This window comes from Dasypus novemcinctus, chromosome 29, assembly GCF_030445035.2.
Source record: "Dasypus novemcinctus isolate mDasNov1 chromosome 29, mDasNov1.1.hap2, whole genome shotgun sequence".
Taxonomy (NCBI): domain Eukaryota; kingdom Metazoa; phylum Chordata; class Mammalia; order Cingulata; family Dasypodidae; genus Dasypus; species Dasypus novemcinctus.
The window spans coordinates 19,892,208-19,913,697 of record NC_080701.1 but is presented as its reverse complement, the minus strand read 5'-3'; the positions used below and the strand labels follow the sequence as shown (position 1 = coordinate 19,913,697).

At 46.6% G+C, this 21,490-nt stretch overlaps 1 long non-coding RNA gene across 1 annotated transcript in view; it reads left to right on the top strand.

The window, feature by feature from the left end:
* LOC131276542 (uncharacterized) overlaps window positions 1–14,289 on the top strand; it is a 101,462-nt gene extending 87,173 nt beyond the window's left edge. The window contains exon 5 of the long non-coding RNA XR_009184000.2: window positions 14,216–14,289. This is a non-coding gene — a long non-coding RNA (uncharacterized lncRNA). The remainder of the gene's footprint in view (window positions 1–14,215) is intronic.
* Window positions 14,290–21,490: the final 7,201 nt, after the last annotated feature.

The window sequence follows — 21,490 nt, the reverse complement described above, 5'->3', positions numbered from 1 at the left end:
TAAACACAGCCCATAGTGTGAGATCTGGCCTCAGCTTGTGTGGACAAAAAAGTTGTCCTTTTATTGTCCTCCTCCATCAGTCCATCCCCGTTTTTCTCTGCCAGCCCACCCACTGCCATCTGAAAGATACTTAGAGTAATTTCCCATTGCTTTTTCCTGGGAAAGCTATCAGCCCTTGCCTGTTTTTTTTCATGATGATTTGGCAGATGGCTGATATTTCTAGCACTCAGCATATGCTTTCCCTGGGAAGGTGAACAAAGAGGCTGCTTGATAAATTAATCCAGAGAGAAGGGTACACTGTTAACTTGGTGCCACTTACGCTTGCGTCCATGGCGGAAAACCCTGCAGGGATTCAGACACTTTTTCTAGGGTCTAAAGATTTACAAAGCTTTCTGTTTGGGCTGGAGCTTGTGATGGGGCTGAAATGCTAAGGTGGCAATGAAGAGGAAGAAACCAATGAATGGAATGAAGTTGAGGGCATTTTGAGCCTCCCATTCCCCCTTCCAGGTCATCCTTTTGTTCGAGATGAATCTAAGGTTAAGGAATGACTGAGAGCATCAAGTAATGGTATTTCAGAGACCTGCAGAATCCGACTCCAGACTCTACCCCTCAGAATTTCATGCATTCACTCATTCATTTATTCATTCAATAAATATGTATTGAGTGCTTAATATGTGATAGACCCTCTCCTACGTGCTAGGGATATAGCAGTGAACAAAAGTGAGGACAACAAACAAACAAAAAAAACCCCTGTTTTCTTGGAACCTATATTCTAATGCAGGGAGGCAGCATAAGTAAATATACTGATGATGGAACAGCTGTAGAGAAGAAGAAATCAGAGTCAGGAGGATAGAGAGTGTTAGGTTTGCTAGGCTGAGAGCAGTGTATGAGAAAGGGGGTGACTTTTACAATGGGAATTTATTAACTTACAGTTGTGAGGCCATGAAATGTCCAAATCAGGGCCTCATCAGGACAATACCTCTTTCTTGAATACTGGCTGTCCATGATCTTGGCAAAGCACATGGGGCATCTGCTGGTCTCTCCCTTCTCTTCCGGGTTTTGTTGCTTCTAGCCTCTTGCTCTCGTGGCTTTCCCTCTCTTTGTCTGACTTTCGTTCTTGTATACAGGTCTCCAATAAGAGGATTAAGACCCACCTTTGGTGAGATCCCATTCACCAAAATATCCTACTTACAGTGGACCCACACCCACAGGAACGGGTTAACTTTAAGAGCATACTTTTCTGGGGTTACATACAGCTTCAAACCACCACAAGGAACGTAGGGTAGTGCCTTTTTTTTTTTTGGTGTGTGGTCAGGAAAGGCCTCTGTAATGGGGTGACATTAGGCAGATGCCTAAAGGAGGTAAGGGAGCAAGCCTTGGAGATACCTGGTTAAGATAGTTTCTGGCAGGTTGAACAACAAGCGAGAGCCCTGGGCGGGAGCCTGCATTGAGGGAAACAGGGAGGTCTGTGGCTGCAGCAGGATGGGTGAGAGAGAGAATGGTGGCTAGGTCCCTAGAGGCAATGGTAAAGAATCTGGCCTTTTCTTTTGAGTGAGATGAGAAATGTTGGAGAGTTTTTAGCCACACAGTGACATGATCTGACTTCTGTTTAAAATGATCCTTGGGCTCCCACATTGATAATAGATGGTAGTGCAGGAAAGAACCTATTACTAAATCCGGGGGAGAAATGATATGTATGGAGCCAGGCTGTCTGGCATAGAAGTAGTGAGTCAGCTAGCGGAGATATGTTGAAGGTAGAACTGACAGAATTTCTTGATGGACTGGAGTGTGACAGAAAGAAAAGAGACAGGATGGCTCAAAGGTTTTGACTTGAGCGACTGGAAGAATGGAGCTGCCACTTACTGGAAAGGGGAAACCAAAGCCTACTCCTCACCCCCAACAGCCTTGCCATGCCTCCTTTTTCCATCATCTGGCTCACCTGACCTTATAACATCCATCTCCTGATGACTGGGGAAAAAAAATTAATAAAAAAAAAAAACTAAAAAAAAAAATTTAATAAGATGCTAATCCGTGAGACATCGTAAATCCCAGCGTCTTGTGGTGGCCTTACGTAGCTCTTTTTTGGCCTCTAAGCTCTGGGGCAGGTGGAGTGCACCTGCGCAGCCCCCCTCAGGCCCCTGCTCCATTCCTGGCACCAATAAATTAACTTCCTAACTCAGAAAGGGGCTCTTTGAACACCTTCCCCAGGAGCTGTAAGCCACAGTGAAAAGAGCACAGACCGGCTCTGCCTGTGGAGAACTTCCCCAAACTCTCGGCCTCAGTTTCCTCTCAGGTAAGAGGAAGACATTATTTCCCGTCTTACTTTCCTCACAGGGTTGATGTAAGTACCACGTGAGGTTACCCAGGAATTCAGGATATAAATGGAAAAAAATGTAAACGCCCTGCCATTTGGGACCTTCACACGCAGAAGTACACACGAGTGTCTGTGTTTTGACATCAGCATGATTGGCATCTGAGCTGCACACATTCTTTTTGAAAGCAAGAGAAACAAACTGACTTGGACAAGCTCTAAAGCTTTCCTCTCAGGAACATAAAGTGTTCAGGAATGAGTCAGTCTCCCAGTTAATGCTATGGTAGCCTTCAGGCCAAAGAAACCACTGGGCATTCCTGTGACAACGGTGAGGTATCGTTTTACAGTCGACAGGAATCTGAGGATCTAACAGCCATGCAAGAACTGTAGCAAACTCCTGGGGATCTGGAACGCTGTGGTGAACTCTCTCTCTCTCTGTAGGTGTGTTTGTGTGTTTGTGTGTGTGTGTGTGTGGAGGGACGGCTGAAGCCCGGGGTGGAGATTATTGTGTGGGTTGTCCAAAATCTCCCAACACTTTACATCTCCTTAGGTGAGGTGACAGCAAAGCGGAATGAGCAGTGCTTCTGTGGTGCCTGAGAATCTCATTTGGGGGGCTCATTTCTTCTCTTTTAAACTTTGATGAGAAGAACACAGACTAAAGATTTGACTTTTTCCCCTTTAACAATGCACCTTGCTAGGCAAAGTAGCTGAACTCCCTAGAGGAAAATGAGTTTGCAGTCTGAAATAATGAAACACTCAAAGGGCACAACCAGTAAAAAGGAAAGAAAACCAGACTCTATCAACTATTTGAAGTAGAATTTTTGGAACAGTTTGACAAAGAATTTAAAAGAAGCAAAATAAACACCCAACTGGATTAAGGAATATATTAGCAAAATGCAACATGAAAGAATAATCGTAAAAAAGAAATATGTAAAAGTGCTAGGTATGAAAAATTTATTGGTTGAAATAAAGAATATACTATATAGGTTAAAAAAATCAGGATGGATACATAATAAAGAACATAGTATATAGAATAAAATAACAGTGAGAGCTGTGAAATATGAGACTGAGGACTTCTCCCTCAAAATGCTAAAGGAAATGGAGTCCAGAACTATAAATGTCAATGTTTGTTTAATAGGAGTTCCAGAAATAAAGAACTTGATCTATCCAATGGTAAGCAGAAAAGGTTAGGATAAAAAGCATTAAAAATAACAGAAAATGGAAAATTAAAGTAAAATAGAGAATAAGACCTAATGCAAGAGTGATTATAATAAATATAAATGAATTAAATAAATTAAAAAACAAATTCTAAGACTGCATTCAAAAAGACCAACAATACATTGCCTAAAGGAGACATATTATAAAAAAAAGATACAAGAGGGATGAAAGTAAATAGATAGACAGAAAAGATATTCCAAGCATATATAAGGAAAAAGAAAGCTGATATAGCCTTCTTAGTACCTGATGTGTTAGAATTCAAGGCAAGAATATCACGAGGGACAAAAGTAACTTTATTATATTGCTGACAGGAATCATAGAATGAGAAGAAAAACCAAAAGTGAGAAGAAGTAGTAGGTTAAAAAGTTGAACTGGTTTGTAATCTTAGGAGAAGGCATCTGTGGGAAGATTTCTAAATCTGGAAGAGTGGCATCAACTTGAGGCTTAGAATGCAACCTGGCAGCTCTTGTCTGAAATTGAAGTCTGAACCTAAAGATTAAGCCAGAAAAGTCTGTTTGTTTTAGGATCTGGGGACTGACTGAGAGGATCTCTTTGGCCAAGGGGTTGAACTGGAATATAAATAAGATGCAAATGGTTACCACTGGGCCCTGTAAATGCATGGATTTCTAAAGTAAAATCTAGGATTTGCCTCTGTTGCATAAATGCCACCACTGTAGCCGAACAAGCTTAGTGCACATAACAGCTGACTCTTGTGATTTGGCAAAATTCACTGAAGTGGAGGAAAAAGAAGTATCACTTATCAGGTAACTACTGTGTTGGCCTATGGGATAGATGGAGGCTGAGCTGATAGATGGGGCAATAAGAGCAGTGATACACATGGAGACCCACCCATTTACAGACATTCCTGTCTTTTTCATCACAAGAGGTTAGGAAGAGACCCCAAAGAAAAGGATTAACTTGACCCTCATGTAAAAGGTATCATCAACTGGCCAAGCCTAGTTCAATGGCTACACCATCACATGTGAGTGATAATCAGTGGGCATCCTTCCCTTCAGGGTGGCATTGCAGGTGTAGCATGGCCAGGTATGAGGAAGGCACCTGCATTGGTCAGGATTCTCCAGAGAAACATAAATACAACCTTGGGGGTTGGCAGGTGCAAATTCCACAGGGCAGGCCACAAGCTGGAGTCTTCAATGAAGGTGAAGTTGGATTCCCTCCCCAAGGGAAGCTGGCTGGCTGAAGCAGAGGAAGAAATTCTTCTTTCTGATTTTGAAATCCTCAGATTAGTCTTAAAGACCTCTGGCTGATTAGATGAGGAACTCCTCATTGCTGAGAGCATTGTCCTTTGTTGATTGTAGATGCAATCAGTCATAGCTGCAATCAACTGATTTTCTATGTAAAGCCATCTATGAAAAATCCTCACAGTAACAATCAAGCCAGTGCTTGATTGACCAAACAACTGGACACTATAACCTACCAAATTTACATATGGAATTATTACAGCACCCAAGACGAGAATGGGTTGAGAGAGCACTCAAAAAATGCAAGGAGGATATTCCTTCTCCAGGCTACTGCTGGAAGTGGATCTCTGCTTGTGTAATAGGAATATGGCTGAAAAAATACTGAAGCACCAAGCCTAGCCTAGTTTAACCTGTTTTGAGGTTAAAAGAGATAATTTAAGGCTGTTGGGCAGTCTAGATTTTTCTGGATTTCTTTGTGGTGCCTGATCTTGAGTCGCACATAAGTTAGTCATCAGTGGACTCAGCCAGAGGAACCTCATTGCAGAAGCATCTGGGTGAGGGAGGGACTCTTAGGGCTAATTTGTACCACCAGGTCTGGAATTTGCCTTTTCACCTTTCCTGGCATGGGATCAACGAGGAGGATCCAAATATAATGATCTGTGGATTTAATTTCCTAAACAAACCAAATGAACACAAAGTTTGACTTTTTCCCCCTGAGTTAGGCATTTATTTGCAAAAAACGTCTTGCAGAGAAATAAAAATGAAGTCCCATATACTTGTATCTTTACTGAATTAGCTTCACTACAAGGTATAACACGGCTTAAATTGAGGCTTTACTGGGTAATCTAGTGTGGTCACTGCCAGTTCTCTGAAACGATGAGGACACAGCTGACAGCAAGTCAAATACAAAAATCCTCTCTCCCACCCCTAGATCTGGCGAACAGGGGCCTACCTTTGATGCAACGGGTGAGGTGACCTGCCAAGGGTCACACAAGCAGGCCGTGGCAGGGCAGGTGTGATTGGGGTTCAATTGTCTTCCTCTTTGGACTCTCTACTAGCTCTGCCCCCTATAGTCCATTGTATTCCACTAATTAATTCATCACCCATCATACCATTTGCATTTAAAAACATGTCCATTTATATATAATAAACATGAGGACACTCTTGCTTACACAGAAGGCATATCCAGTGAGGGACTGGAAGGAGGCAGGCTGGCTTCTGGTAACCCTGCTACCAAAGGCAAACTCCTTGTGTCCAAGCCTCGAAGTCCCCAGACCTGCAATGACACTTGCCAATTACAGTGACTAATTAATATGTCATTGGCCTCTAATCATGAACCCCGACAGAGACAAGATTGGTAATGATGAAACCATGGAAATTAATTCACAGCCATTGACATACTTTTCCTCTACCTGGCTAGGCTCACGCTTCCCTTCCTTTGGAAAGGCGGAATTGGGATGTGTGCAAGCAGGGAAACAAAGACCCAGCGGAAAAGGAGAAGTTCTCAGAGCCACAGCTGAGCTGGGAAGAATCCCCTTCACCAAGCAAGTGGCCCCAGGGAATGGGGGCGCTTGAAGGAACCAGAGAGCCAAAGACCTCCCCAACCCCAGACTGATCAAAACTGCATGCGAGGTTTCGAACAAAATGAAAAATTATGTGACTCAACGGTGAAACAGCGAAAGGGGCTAGGAGTCAGGACATGGGGAGCAGAGCCTCCTTCTTAACTGTTGACTGTTCTAAGCTGTCGCCTGTTTACCCTTGAGGCAGACATCTAAAATCCTGGAGCCTCTGGCCTGTGCAAGTGGGGAAAGCAGTTTCCTGGAGAGTCATCCTCAACTCCTTGTTCTTTTTCACTCTCCTCTTCTCTTCTGCCCTATGTCCCATGGGTTCGACCCCTGCCCGCTCTGGCAATCCTCCTCTCCCTTCCTGCCCCGTGGCCACTGCTCTGCATCAGGTGCTTGTGATTTCTAATTTGCACTCCTGTAACAGCTGCCCAGAGGCTTCAATGCCTACAGTTTCTCTCTGAGTCATTCCGATCTCCACACTCATAACAGAAGTAAAAACAGTAGTCCTAATGCATAACTGCATTGCGTTCTCTAGCAGTCCAAACTCTCCTGCAGGCCTCCTGGGCTCCCTCGCCTCAGCTGGACCGGGTCATTCGGTCCTTCCACATACCTACCAGGCCCTTCCAGCTTCCCCTTTCTTCGCCTCCCAAACCTGCTGCACTTTTATACCCCGAACGATCTACGTGGCCTTCTCCTCCTGTTTGGTCATCTGTTTGCCCTACTTTCCTGCATGAAGAAATCTTCCCTCCAACCCAACTCAAATGTCGCCTCCTCTGAGCCCCATCAGCCCCTTGTACATTTCGTGGAGGATTTAAAACCAGACGTCATCACTGCGTCTGTGGCTGTGTGTTCTGCTAGTCTGTGAGTTTCTTGAGTCCAGACACCGTGTCTTATTCATTCTGATGTCCCCCTGAGTGCTTAGGCAATGCTTGCTGGAAGACGCTAGAATGACATTCGCTGATTTCTCAGCAGCTCCTCAGCGCTCTGGGAATCTCACGTGGGTCCCCCTGTGGGCTGCAGGGAGAATCAGCCCCTCCATCTGACGTGACGCGCTGCGGCGAGGGTCCTCCAAGAGCCAAGGTCAGCACAGCAGAGGCAGCCGTAGGTGCTTCCTGGTGCTCAGGACACGTGCACATCAAGGTGTCCCGCTCCCCACGCACGCAGTAAACAAGCCCGAGTGAGCCCTTGGGCAGCACGAGGTCCCCAGACCATTTTCTTCCCTTGCTGCTAAATCAGTTCAAACCAGCAGGTACTGACTGAACAACAACTCTGTGACACGCCGGGAGCTCTGGAGGGACACAAAAGGACTCCCACGTTCCTTCCCCCATAGTATAGAGGATAAGGCCAGGAAAGGAAGGGTTTCAGGCTCCCGTTAGGTAGCAAAGGAACGGGTTAATTTCCAATTGCTGCTCTGATAGTTAATTTCCACACTTAGTGGCTTCAGAGATTCCTTATCTTACAGTTCCAGAAGTCCAAAGTATGTCAAGGAGTTGATGGGGCTGTGCTACGTCTGGAGACTCCAGGGGAATCTGTTTCCCTGACTTTTTCAGCCTCTAGTGGTTACTGAAATTCCTTGGCTCATGGCCCCTTCTCTTTTCAAAGCAGTAAGTGCGTCTCTCTAACCCCTGTGCCCCTTGCACATCCCCTCCTCTGCCTCTGCCTCCCCGCCCCTCCCCCCTCATGGATAAGGACCTTAGTGACAGCGTTGGGCCCACCCAGATAATCCAGGCTCATCTGCCCATGTCAAGATCCCTAATTTTAACCACACCTGCAAAGTCCCTTTTGCCACGAACACATCCACAGGCTCCGGGGATGAGAATGAACATCGTGCAGGACCATTTTTCTGCCTGCCACGAGGGCTAGGGACAGGCTAATCTTTTGTTAACCAGAGAGGATCCCTTGTCAGTACCTCCAAGGTCAAGCTCATGTACGAAGACATCCTCCATCCTCAGGGCTTCTTCATTTTATGAAGAAGGTAATGGGGTTCCAGAGAGAGAGAGTGACTGCCCAGACTACACAGCTTGTGGCTGTCTGAGCTCAGCCTGGAGCCAGGCTCTCTGACCTTGACTTCTAAGATCCAGCTACTCAGTGATCCAAGAACGCAGGCCAGGGGCCCTTGTCTCAACCCTCTTCCTACAGGTGTCATGACACCTTAGCCGTTCACGTGAAGTTGAGCCTATTTTCCGAGTGTGGATAAATCCAGCTCCCTCGGTCAAAGAGGAACAGATCTATTTTGCAGTTCTGTGTCTTACTTCCTTGGAGATGCTTGTATTTTCAATGCCATTCCAGTGGTCAGAAGAAGTTCCAGTCTCTTACTCCGTAGCTCTGCAGGAGGTTTGCACCCATGGGGATTTTCCTCTGCACCCTCAGAGGACCCTCAGGAGTCTTGGAAGGGACCAGGGTCCAGGAAACCCGGGCTTCCCAGCTTACTCGAGCTGACAGATTGCACTTCCTGTTCGCTCAGCCATTAGCTCCTGCCTTCTGTCGCTCAGTGCCCACACACGGTCTCCCCACAGACTCCCAGAAACCCTGCCTCCTGCCCAGCCTTGCCACTCGGGTGCTGCTCTCTGCTGGGAGTGACACCCCTCTCTGCCTGCCACTCCCCCCCGTTGTCTGACACTAACTCACTCAGAGGCTTGCGTCGGGGGCTGGAATTTTGTCGTTGCTATGGAAGTGGGAACCAGCTCAGCCTTCCAAACTCACAGAGTGTCCAAAAACGCACGCAGCATCTCGAGCTGACACACCACTGACAACCTGTGATGACGGGGATGTACTTTTGAGTGTCATCTTGACAAGGAGCAGGAGCCTCTAGCTGCCGGCCCATCCGCCTGGCCATCTGTCTCCCAAGATTGTCTGCACGCACTGGCTCTGCTCCTGAGCCTGCGTGGCGGGGGTGCTCGTCCTCGCGTGGCCCGGCCGCCTCCCGGGGGCGAGGAGGGAGAGCCCCTTGTCAGCGGGAAGGTTCTGTTGGGAGGAAGGTAGGTGAGGGCTCTGGGGAAGCTCAGCGTTGCTTCTGGGCTTGGGCAGCTCAAAGGCCACGGGTGGGCATTTCCACCGGGTGGCAGAGGGCGGGAAGCCAGAGCTCCCGCCTTGTTTGCGGCCTGCAGCCACAGCTTTCGGGATTTCCTCGGCTCTTGGAAAGGCAGCCCTTTGCACTGGGGAGGTGCCAGCTTTTCCAGGTGGTGCTGGGAGGGCTGCCCAAGCCCAGTGGATTCCTTTGCTTCCTGCCTCCTACTCCCCGTGGGAGGAAGGGCTGGAGGATTTGCTGGCTTCGGTGGACTTCCCAGCCAGCTCCTCATCCTTCATGGTGCAGAAGGGTAGTTTGAGTGAGTTGGAATGGAGAGAAGGGATGGGGAGAAAGGTGCAGAGAAGGGCAAGATCCATGAACACATCGTCAGCACACACACATAGGGGAGATTGGCCAGATTCCAACTTGCACCTTCAGTCCTGGGTGAGAGTGGTCTCTCCCATAGGCCATATGCACATTAAGATGTGGATCTTCACTTTCCATCTCCCACAATGCCTACCAGAAAGGTACATGGTCCCAGAGGCCAGGCCTCTCTAAAGCCCCATTTCCCCAGTCTACCAAACTCTCTAGACCTGATTCATCTGTGAATGGCTTTGGGAGACCCCATGGTCTTTTGCATTCCATCCACTCTGAGCTGATTTGTCTTCGATGATTTCCTCTCTCATCTCCCCTTCTCCCCACTCTTCTACCTCGTGAATACGGAGGCTAAGCTTGGTGCATCTGACTCTTGCAGAGTTCCCAAGGACTCTGCTTAGTCAGGAGCTCGGCCTGGCCAGTGTTGGCACGTCTCCCATGTGCCGACTGCTTGGCCACTGCTGGGGAGGATGGCTGCTGTCTATCCTCAGTTGGGATCCAGAAGTGCAAGTCATCAGTGCTGCATCTCCAAGATGACAGTTCTCCTCCTGCTGCTGCGAGGCTCCCAGCCCCTGCGATTATTAGCTGATAAATATTTGGCTTGTGTCTTCTCCTAAAATAATCCTCACACTTGATGATGGCTGTCAGCCCTGGCTCTGAGATCTAATTTGAGCCCACGTGTCTACATCTGGTACCGCGGCTCTTGTGTGACTGGTGGTCTTTCATGGAGGAAATGAGAATTGTGCTTATTAAATGCTGGAAGAGGTAGAAAAATGTGGAAAGCCTGACCCGCGTAAAACATCGCTCGGGCTCAAGCTGTCGCTATCCTGTTGGGCTTTTTGGCCTCTCATGGCCATGTCCTCTCACCATCTGGCAGTTGGATAATACAAATTTATTTCATCAACCTGAGCCAGGCTAAGCATGGTCCTAGCTCAGTGGTTCTCCAAGTTGTCCCACAAAAACCCTCTGGAAACTGTTCACGGGGTGTGCTTCCAAGCAAGACAGTCCCTCTATAACCTACATTTACTAGGGGATAAAGAGTGACATAGCAAAACTCAGCTAGGCAACAGAAGCCAAAGGGACAGTGGACTGTAAGAACTAGGGAAAAAAGAAGAGGCAGGAGCTTTGGAGCAAGTCTCCCAGACACTGCTTACCTAACATTTTCCTGGTTTTAAAATTTTCCATCCTGATTTCAGTGAGAAACAGAACAAAATCTTGCTAGTTTAAATGAGAGAGAGAGAGAGAGAGAGAGAGAGAGAGAGAGAGAGAGAGAGAGAGAGAGAGAGAGAGAGAGAGAGATTATTGGAAATTAATATAATTGAAAGAAGATTTGAACAACCATTTCTGGGCACTTGCAAAATGACTTCAAGGAACTCTATCCAAATTGCTCCTATTAAAGGAACATAATACCAATTCTTTTCAGTTATTATGTCTCGCTTCCAAATTTGAGGTTCTTGGAAGAGGTAATTATACTGAGCCAGCCCTAGTCTGATGGCTACCCCTCATCAATCAGCAGTGGCTCAGGGGATGTCGTATACCCCAGGGAAGGAAACACTGTGGCCCAGTGCCCATCCTAAGAGATATCTAGGGGGAACTCTGTGAAGTTCTTCTGCCTGAGACCAAGAGGCATTTCCACTGGGCAGCTGGAGGCATTCATAAACATTTTGAGACCTGCAAGTTTTCAGCAGATGTTTGCTGATTGTAGCTACATCCGAGGAATTTCTTTAAGCTGCAGAGATCTGTGTAAAGCAGGGCAGAGCAGCAGTAGTTGAGATTCTGCAAATATTTATTGAGCACATATTATGAGCACTTGGAATACAATGGCGGAAAAAAATCCCGAGTCCAGCCCTCATGGGCTTACATGCAGAGCAGGAGAATGATGTTGTTTGAAGACCTCACAAAAGGTCTTGAGAACTTCCCTAGGTCCTATTGGAGCAAGGACTTCACTGAGTAACAATACATCATAGGTGTCTATTGTGGAACCCCTCTCCCTCACTCCAAATACTCAATCCATCATCTAGTCTTATCAATTTTACCTACTAAATAGCTCTTTAGAATCTCTCTACTTCTCTCCACCTTCTCCACCACCACCACTCCTTGAATTAGAGTTACCATCAGCCACAATTCAGCTGCTCCACCATCCTCCAAACAGGTCTTTGCAAATCTACTCTGTCTTCCATTCATCCATTGTGCACATGGCAGCCACAGCCATTTTCTTTTATTCACAATGGAAATCTGGTCATGTCAGCACCCCTGTTTTAAGCTCTTCAGTAGTTTTCCCACTGCTGTTAGGATAGAGGCCAAATAACTGAACAGGCTGGAAGGCCCTCTGCAGCCTGACCACTGCCCAGCTCACCAGTCTCCTCTCGTACCATGGTGCCTCAGTTCTCCAGGCTGTGCATGTGTCATCTCAGAGCCCCTGTGCAAGCTCTTTCCTCTGTCTGGGCTCTTCACATATTAAACACTATTCAGTTCTTCATATAGTTAATTGCTCCTCAGCTAAAAGGTCACTTAGTGGGGAAATATTCCCTGACACTCCTTCTCCCACCTTCTCCCACCTCTGCCATGTGCTCCTACAGAATAGCGCTCCTTTGCTTCAGAGGGGTTTTCATCAGTGGGTTCACATCAGTCTCCTCTACTTGACGATGAGCTTCCTGAATGTAAGGGGCTTGGCTGTTTTTCCTCACACTGAATTTCCAGTGCCTGGCACAGGGCCTGAGCACCATTTAAAAGAATGGATGGACGAATGAATTAATGAGAAGGAAATGAATTATCCCCTATGAGAACTTGACCATTATCCATCTCAATGAGAGCCACTGTGTTCTTCTAGAGAGAACTTCAGAGAACTCTAGAAGCCCACATTGCTGGCCACTCCCCAGGGCCAGTGGTGCACCTTCTCACAACCAGGAGGAAGCTGAGCAGTTGAGAAGACAATATGCTGGATGCCTAGTGGGTGACCAACAGATACTTGTAGAGGGAAATTTACACCGAGCTGGGTTCTAACAGTCCAGACCAATGTTTACTGAGGCTGGGCATCTACCGAGGGATTGAGCTGCTTTAGGTCCTGGGGTCTTGAAAAGACAAGGGATTCTGTTGTGAAAAATCGGGTGGTGCAGAGAGGACGAGAACGCCAACTGTGAGCACTCATCCGGCAACCTTCGAACTAAAGGGCCTCTGTCCTTTCTGAATTCGCCACACTAGCTGTGCAGGGGAGGAGACTCAATGAGATGAACTGCCCTACCCTGGGTTCTGGGGTGCCTCCTGCAGAGTAGCCTGCCAAGGGGGTGGAGGCTGGGACAAAGGGGCAGTAGGGTCCAGCCTCTGGATCCTGGTCTATAAAATGGTACTAAAAAATAGGGCCCATCGTGAGGATTAGAAAACGATGGGAAATTGAATTTCCAGCTCTACAACTATTCAGGTCTATTTAATTACTCCTGTTAGAGGTTTAAAATCTTCTTTAGATTCAGTGGTCCACTCTGCTGGAAGGATTTTGCCATCGCTCTAATGAGGCCCAAAGTAATCTCAGACCCAGGGATCTTTCCTGCTCAGAGCCACGGGGCCTGGCCTTTCTGCGTACCTGCCTCTGGCTGCCCCGGGCTGTCTCCTCATCTCCATTTAGCATTTTGATTTGTGCAGCTTTGCTGAGAATCTCTATTGCAGCTTGTTGACTTATCACTCATCCCAATAAGTTCCCGTTCTCTCTCCTCCTGACAGCCTCGCCTAATGTACTTATTCATTCAATTTAAATAAATCGAACATGGGCCTATGACAGCCGATAAGTGAGTCACACAAGAACAAACAGAAGAGAAAGCTCTGCAAATAGTCAAATGTCAAGTAAGAATGGAAAACTGTCCCCACAGCTTCAACGAACCTTGGATGTCTAATATTTATGGCCAATTGATGTCATTAGAAAGTAAATAAGCCCTCTTATGCTGCATTACATAAGATTAACTGCAAGCAATGGAGTTTAAATAGCAGAGATAAGTGCAGATGGAAATAAACCTGTTTAAAGCTAGAAATATTTGATGGGCCTCCTTGCTGCTTTTAAGATAATTGATCTGTATATCTGTATTGAATCTCACCATAAAAGCTTTGAAGAGACTTGTGGCAAAGCCTGTTCAGACCCAAATCACATTTCTCTAGGGCCACCCAGCCAGGGTGAGGGCCTCTCCTAAGATGAGCTCCAGGGCTGGGAACTGCAAAAAGCTGGGAAGAATCAGGAAAGGCTGGCTGTGGGCTGCCCATTCCTATTTCCTGAGCAGCAGTTAGAACTGAATGACCAGTGGTAGGGGTTGAATCTGCCATAGGCAGGAGGACTGAAGGAGCTACAATGGTTTAGCTTGGAGAATAAAAGGGTGGCGGTGGTAGAGGTGAGGTGCGACAACTAAGTCCCTCTTGACATTACTTTCAGCAATGTTATGTAAAATAGTGCTTCTAGTTGCAAAATATCCATGGTAAAGGGCCAGGTACTTTGATCTGGTTTTGTTTTTAAACATCTATTCCTTTGATGCTTGACTCTACTCTTCGTGACCGGCAGGTAGGTCGCATCACTTCAACTCACCACGCAAGTCGGACAACACCTGAGCTGGTCTATCCTGTGTTCAACAAGGTGAGTCCACTGATCACGTGCTTCCCGTGGGCCAGTGTCCAATTGCTAGAACCTTCAGCCCCCTTTTACTCTCAAATTAATACTTGTTCAGGAGAGATAAGAGTTGTGGGCCAGTTGTGGTCTACCTACCGCTCTCTCTTTGAGCAGTACTGATGCAGAAGACTCGTTCTCTCTGTCCTCAAGAATCCTGAGGGAATTAGGCCTAGTGGGTGCAAGCACAAGGAGACCTGCTTCGTCCCAATGGGACAAAGCATTTCCCAACAGTTGTAGGAGAGGTGTAAGAAAGTGAATTCCAAAAAATTCTAAAAAAGTTTCTGTAACAATATAGATGATACCACATTGCTTGAGCAGAAATGTAATTTCCATTGGTTTGAAGCCTTGCATAGCCCCCTTGCCCTGGGCAGGCTATAATGTACGGACAGCTTACAGAGAGCAGTGACTCGTGTGGAGGTGGGGGGGTGGTGGTCTGTTAGGATTGTCGTCATCTGTTCACGTCGGCATCTTTTGAGTTGTTCTCATTCCTACTGGGCCTTCAGCCTTTGGTCCAGGCAGCTCTCTGCAATGTCATCCTGGTCCCTGCCATGGGACCTCATCACGTTTGTTGACTGCCTGACTGGCCGGAGCATGCTCCACTGCTTTCTGGACCAGGAAACTCTGTAAGGTTTTCTGGGGTACAACTGCCTGCATCCACCACCCCATCTTGGGCTCCTGCTTCCAACAAAATGCTCTGGGGGAGTGGATGTGGCTCCGGCGGTTGAGGCCCTGCTTCTCACATGGGAGGTCCTGGGTTCGGTTCCTGGTGCCTCCTAAAAAAGACAAAAACAACAAGCAAATCAACAAAAACACCAACTCAGGGGAGCCGATGTGGCTCAGTGGTTGAGCACTGGCTTCCCACACATGAGGTCCTGGGTTCAATCCTTGGCCCTGGTACCTCAAAAAAAAAAAAGATGTATAAAAAGCAAAAGCTCTGGCTTGGTGAGAGTTGAGGGGAACATGGGGATCCTGCTGGGACCTTTTGCCTTTTGGCAAGTGGAGGCGGGCAAGGTGCAGGGACAAACGCCTTCTGTCTTTGGTCTTTGCTCCATTCTGAGGGCCTGTCATCATCCCCCAGGACTGGCCCAGTAGTAGCCCCTTTTCGGGGACACTCCAGCATCTGCACTTCCTTTCTTTTCTTTTGGACTCATGGTTCCTTCCCCTCATTTTAAGAAAAGGTAATTTTTTTTGGTAGAAGTAACCTGGGTCAGACTAATCTGTCATATTCTTTCAAATCTTTTAACTCATGGCCTAGACATTGGCTTTTGAAACTTAAAAGCCAGAATTGGACTCTTGTTCTGTCATCTCTTTCCTGAAGCAAGGGGTATTTTAAAAGGTTGGCTGTTAGCTGTATGGGGTGAGGGTCCCAGAGTTAGAAGAATTCTTGAGAATGTAAACCACATCAGATAACATATTTAAAAATTTCCTCTACTACATAGTCAAAACTAAGAACAGATAGAGTGGGCTGCCTTGGAAGTCCTGAAGACTCTTGAGCAATGGCTGGATAATCCCTGCTGTAGAGGAGATTCCAATCCCAGTTGCTGGGTTAAGAGGTTCTGGAAATCCATGACTCTGGGGTGGGCAAAGTAGATGCCGTGTGGAGGAATCCAAGGGAAGAAAACGCATTTGGACGTGCTGGACACTTGGGCACACAAACCACCAGTGCTGGAGAGCAATGGCGGGTGGCCAGGCATGGCGCTGGGCCTCTGCCCTGAAGGGAGGAAGGCTCCGCAGTCCTCCTCCTCCTCCGTGGGGGGACATTTCTCCTAGGCATTCAATATATCTGTATTTTGCTCCCCTTCAAATGAGGGATTCCCTGTTGGAGAGGATTTAGGTGTTTCAGTTTGTCGTCTAGCACCAGGCCTGTAATTGGCACTCGGTCAGTATTAATTGGAGATGAAGATGGCATCCCCATACCCCTTTGTAGAGACCTCAGTGATAGACGACTCATCCTCAGGTATCATTTATATTATTCAGGTATCCCTTAGAAAGACTGATAGCAGGACCGAGCAGCATCTGCGTTGTATGTGTTCTATGAACACCACATTGTACCCCTTTTCTATCAGCATGTAGCCTAGTCCCCTGCTTGTAGTAACTATATGGGATGAGGTACACATATGAGGAGGAACTATAAAGTGAGGAAGATCATTCACCCATTTGTAGTGGCACCTTCTATTGATTAAGACAGACAAATGATTTCTCTGTTGGTTATATATCTACCTCCTTGTTTCACCTTAGTAATTGGATGGTTATTTTTGAAAATTAAATCAGTAAAGTGCCTGGCACAAAGGGGGTAACCGTGCTCCTTGCATATTCTATCTGCAGAATCTACTGGAAAGCTGGTGTGTCCTTCTAACAGATGGAATGAGCAAGAGACAGTGGAGAGACTCTAGAGAAGGGAAAGCAATGATGAGATGAGATTCTATTATTTTGGTGACTATTTTAAAATACATTCTCCCAAAGGAAGTGGCAGAGACATGTGTATAGTATGACAATATAAAAACAAAAAGAGAAAATCCAAATCAAATATACGTCTACATGTGTTTGTATATGTGTGTAAGAGCCTGAACAGAGATGAAAGAATACATACTTGGCTGTTAGCATTGTTTGCCTGATAGGGTAGAACTAGGTAAGGGATTGGGGTAGAAGAATGTTGTCTTTTTATTGGTAACTTTGTATGTTTTTATATGTTATGATGAACCTATATTGCCGTTGTAATGTACATGGTCAAAACAAAAAAAATAGGAGTCTACAGTGAATTTTCTAATTTGATGACTTTGCTCAAAATCTGTGAAAGCATTGTATTTTGAAATAGTTGCAAGTAGTATAAAAATACACTGACATAGCTTCTATTTATCGGTTCATCTACCTTTCAATCTTTTAATGATACTGATGATACTAACCATGGGTTTTATAGGCATGAATGTTTCCTGGGAATGTCGACAAGAAAAATGTTCCCAGGGTCATAACGATAGAGCCTTAACCTCTCACTGAAGAGATGTTGCCAGGCTGACACTTTGCCTTTAGTTTGCATGGACTCTCCTGAGCTATGGTCCCCAAATCTGCATCTGCAGAGAATCACCTAGGAAGCTAATCAAAACCATAGATTTCTAGACCCTGTACCTAAACCTTCTGATTCATTTGGCCTTCCTGTTTGGTGCTGGTATTTTTAAAACATTCCTTGGATGACTGTCACATGGAGGCTAGTTAGGGATCCTGACTCTATGGGACTCAGAGGATTCTCGCTGAAACCTTTATTCAGGAATCTTCTCCTTCCTCCGGAAGCATGATTTTCAGGATAGGAAATTCTGTGTGCATTGAGAATACATAAAATTTGTAAATAATAATATGCTTGATTAGGTGCCCTGAGCAGAGGATGGTGCTGATGTAAACCTGACGGAAAGGCCCTTGTGGCTCACGGCTGCCCCAGGTGGGGTATCTGTAGAGGAGGGGCCCACGTACCCTGGCAATCCTTGTGTGATGGTTGGCAGCAGATCTGGAAGAGATGGGCAGGGGAGAAGGGGGCCAGGCTCTGGGAGAATGTGAGATTAGGTTTGGCGTTTTAAATGCAGAGACAACCAGCATTCCCCCGACAAATTCTTCTAGCACTTGCCTAGTCCGACTGCCCTAATTATCTAGTGACAACTTCAGGCTATTTAGACTTTAAGTAGAGAAGAAATTATATTGGGATATTTCTCTTTGGAAGCTTCCCGACAGGCAATTAAAACGCATTGGAATGACTGTGAAAAGCCTGTGCTTGCTCAGATGTCCCCGGTATCCCCGGATGCTTGCCGGTTGGAAAAGAGTTGCCTCTGGGCCCCTGGGTCTCTTTTGACATGCTCGGGTTTCAGCCTTGGGTGTGTTGGGGCACATCTCTCACTGGAGTGGGTTTTTACTAAGCACTCTGCAAAGCCATTGGCATGACTGCGGTTGTCTTGCTGATCTGGGGAGCAGGGCCCTGAGCAGAGAGATGGGGGTCCCAGGTCAGGGCTGGGACTTTGTCTGCAAAGATGGGGGACTGTGTGAGAGTGCGTGTTGGAGGGACAGGGGCTTAGAGGTCCAGGCGGGACCCGCAGACAGCTGCGGTGGCCCCACCTTGCCCCCTGCCTCGTTCTTGGTGTGCCCACTGGGCACCCTCTGCAGACCAAGAGCGTGCCAAGGCAGCGTGGCTACCACTCTTTGCAACCACGGAAACGTTGGCTTGATCTTTCCTGTGTTGCTTTCGAGATGATTCATCTCGGCGTGGCTGTGTGTTCCGGCTCTCCATAAAGGCAGGTGCATGTGTCCGTGTGCCGCGCTGTCAGGACTGTTAATGTAAGCGTCTGTTTTACAGCCCAAGTGACAGCTGTATTGTTCTGGCAGGGTTACAGCTCTGACATGTGGAATCAATCTTTTTAACCTGTCAATTAATCAGCGGGCAGCTGTCAGCTCGGCTGAAAGGCCTGAAGGACAGTGCCCTTTCAATGGATTATACTGGGGGCACGGCAAAGTAAAATTGAACACTTCAAGCTTCAAGGCGCTCTTGCTGCATTCAAAGCCAGGCTTCACTCTCACTTAAAGGAAACAGACTCTGGCTCCCGCTCAGGCTCCTCTCGAGGGGGGTCTAGTGCAGCACCTGGGTGCAGAGCGGGGACTGCGTTCCTGTGGTTACTTTACCAGGTTCGATAGATTCATAGAGGGGAGTCGCCATACGTGGCCAGGTGAAACTCACCTGTACTGGCTCGCCAGGGCTGCTTGTTCCTGATACCCAAAGGCAGCGGTGGACAATGGGACGCTTGGTCCTTAGGAGAATTTACAGAGTCTACTAGAAAGAAACTTCTTTGTTAAGCCAATGTTTATGAAGTCCCTCTTCTGTATAGGGCGCTGTCCTAAGTTCTCAGGGTGAACACACAGCAGAATCTAACAGGGCCGCCTCCCCTCTTCAGCTTTTATATTAAGTGGGGGAGATCCAAGCAGAGAACAGCATAAAGGGATAACTAACAACTTGACAGTACCCTCTGTAAACATTATTTATTGAATGCTTGAATAAATGTGAGCTAGCATATGCTATTGGCCAACAGCTTGTTACTAAAAGATAAAGCCCTGAGCAGTTCAGAAGAGGAAGAGGAGCTGAGATCCGAAACGGCTGGTCCAGATCCCAAAGAAAGGCTGACCAACAACTCATTGCGTCTACGTTCGTTTTTATTTCCCTGCTGGTTTTGCTTGCCAGTCTATAAATACCTCGCCTTCTCTATTCCTCCATTACTTTCTTCCTCCTACAAATATTTATTTAGCACCTAATATTGGCAAAGCCTGGTGCAAGGTACTGTGAGGAATACAAAGATGATTCAGACAAAGTTGGCTTGAAAAAGCTTCAAAGCTTCCGCCACGCTCAATCCTGGGGAGAGAAACTCCTCTCTCCTTTCTCACCCCAGCGAGTTCTCAAATTTGCTCAGAGTTACTCAAATTCTTAGTACTGGACAACTACGTGGCCATTTGTAATTTTTCCTCATGGATCCTGGAGTAAGAAGTGGGTTCCCTTTGCCTAAATGACAGGAGAATGCTTGGTTAGAGAAGCACATCGACCGGTCTCTGTCAGTAAGTCCTTCATTGAATACTGCAAATTATTTCTCTCTAACCCAGCATGATTTTGAGTCATTCATGTCTGGGGTGAATCCCGGCTCTGCCACTTAGTAATTGTGTGTTAACTTGGGCAGATTTCCTTGGCTCTCCGAACCTTAGATTTTTCATCTCTAAAATGTGGATAATGATGTTCGGCTTTAAAGGGTTGTCATGAGAACTGACTGAGATGACAATTGCAAAATACCCAGCAGAGTGCCTTGACATAGTGCACAGTCCATGAATGATGATTCTACTTTTTGTCATATTTTTTAAACTTTATTTTGTACATTTAATAATTGAAAATATAAACAATGATTAAAAAGGAAAAAGAAAACACAGGTGAATAAAAATGCACATTTCTCAATTAAATATACATATAATTTTTTTTTAAAGATTTATTTTTTTAAATTTATTTCTCTCCCCTTCCATTCCCAACCCCCCGCCCCGGTTGTCTGCTCTCTGTGTCCATTTGCTTCGTGTTCTTCATTTGTCCACTTTTATTGTTGTCAGCGGCACAGGAATCTGTGTTTCTTTTTGTTGCATCATCTTGTTGCGTCAGCTCTCCGTGTGTGCGGTGCCATTCTTGGGCAGGCTGCAATTTCTTTTGCACTGGGTGGCTCTCCTTACAGGGTGCACACCTTGTGTGGGGGGCTCCCCTATGCGGGGGACACACCTGCGTGGCAGGGCACTCCTTGCGCGCATCAGCACTGCGCATGGGCCAACTCCACACAGGTCAAGGAGGCCTGGGGTTTGAACTGTGGACCTCCCATGTGGTAGATGGATGCCCTATCCACTGGGCCAAGTCCGCTTCCCTAAATTTTTTTTGAATCATATGATATGTTACATGATATATTTGGTTCACAGTAATGCAATCATACAGTATTTGTCCTTTTGTGTTGGGCACGCTTCGCACAACATAATGGTGTGTTTTTTTGAAGGAAGAAAACATGGCGGACCTCTTCAGTCACTCCCTTTGTGCCTTTCTTGGTGATTGTTTCATAGTTGGTGCTCATAAGGGCTTTACAATCATATAGTTGAGTGGCTGGTGAACCTGCAATCTGTTTGCTTTTGTGACAATTCCACTCCAAGAGTGGGCCCTGATCATGGAATGAGTCCTAGCTGCAGGTCTGGCTGCTGTTGATTGGCCTAACTCTTCTCCTGGGGCTTTTCTGGAAGTCATCCCTTATTCTAACTGGGGCTAAAAGCAGTAGCAGCCACTGTGATGCCCAGGTCAATTGCAGATCACCTGAGAAGTGAGCTTAGATGCTGGCAAACATACTGTCCAGAGGGCGATCAGCCCAGCCTGTCCTCCCTCCACTGCATGGTGCTCAGCATCTTCTCCAAGCAAGCACACCCGAGCCTGTTGAGGCTGACATCTGAAAGCTGTCTTCTTGGTCAGATGCCTGTCTGTACATGTTGTGGGAAACTGGCTTACCTGTTCCTTGTTGTAAACGCTACACCTGTTCTATTGTAGATGTTGCAGTTAGATGTTGCAGTTGCTCCCTATTATTGTAGACAACGTTGCAGTTCTAATAGCATACAGCTGCTTGGTAGTTTCCAATAAATACG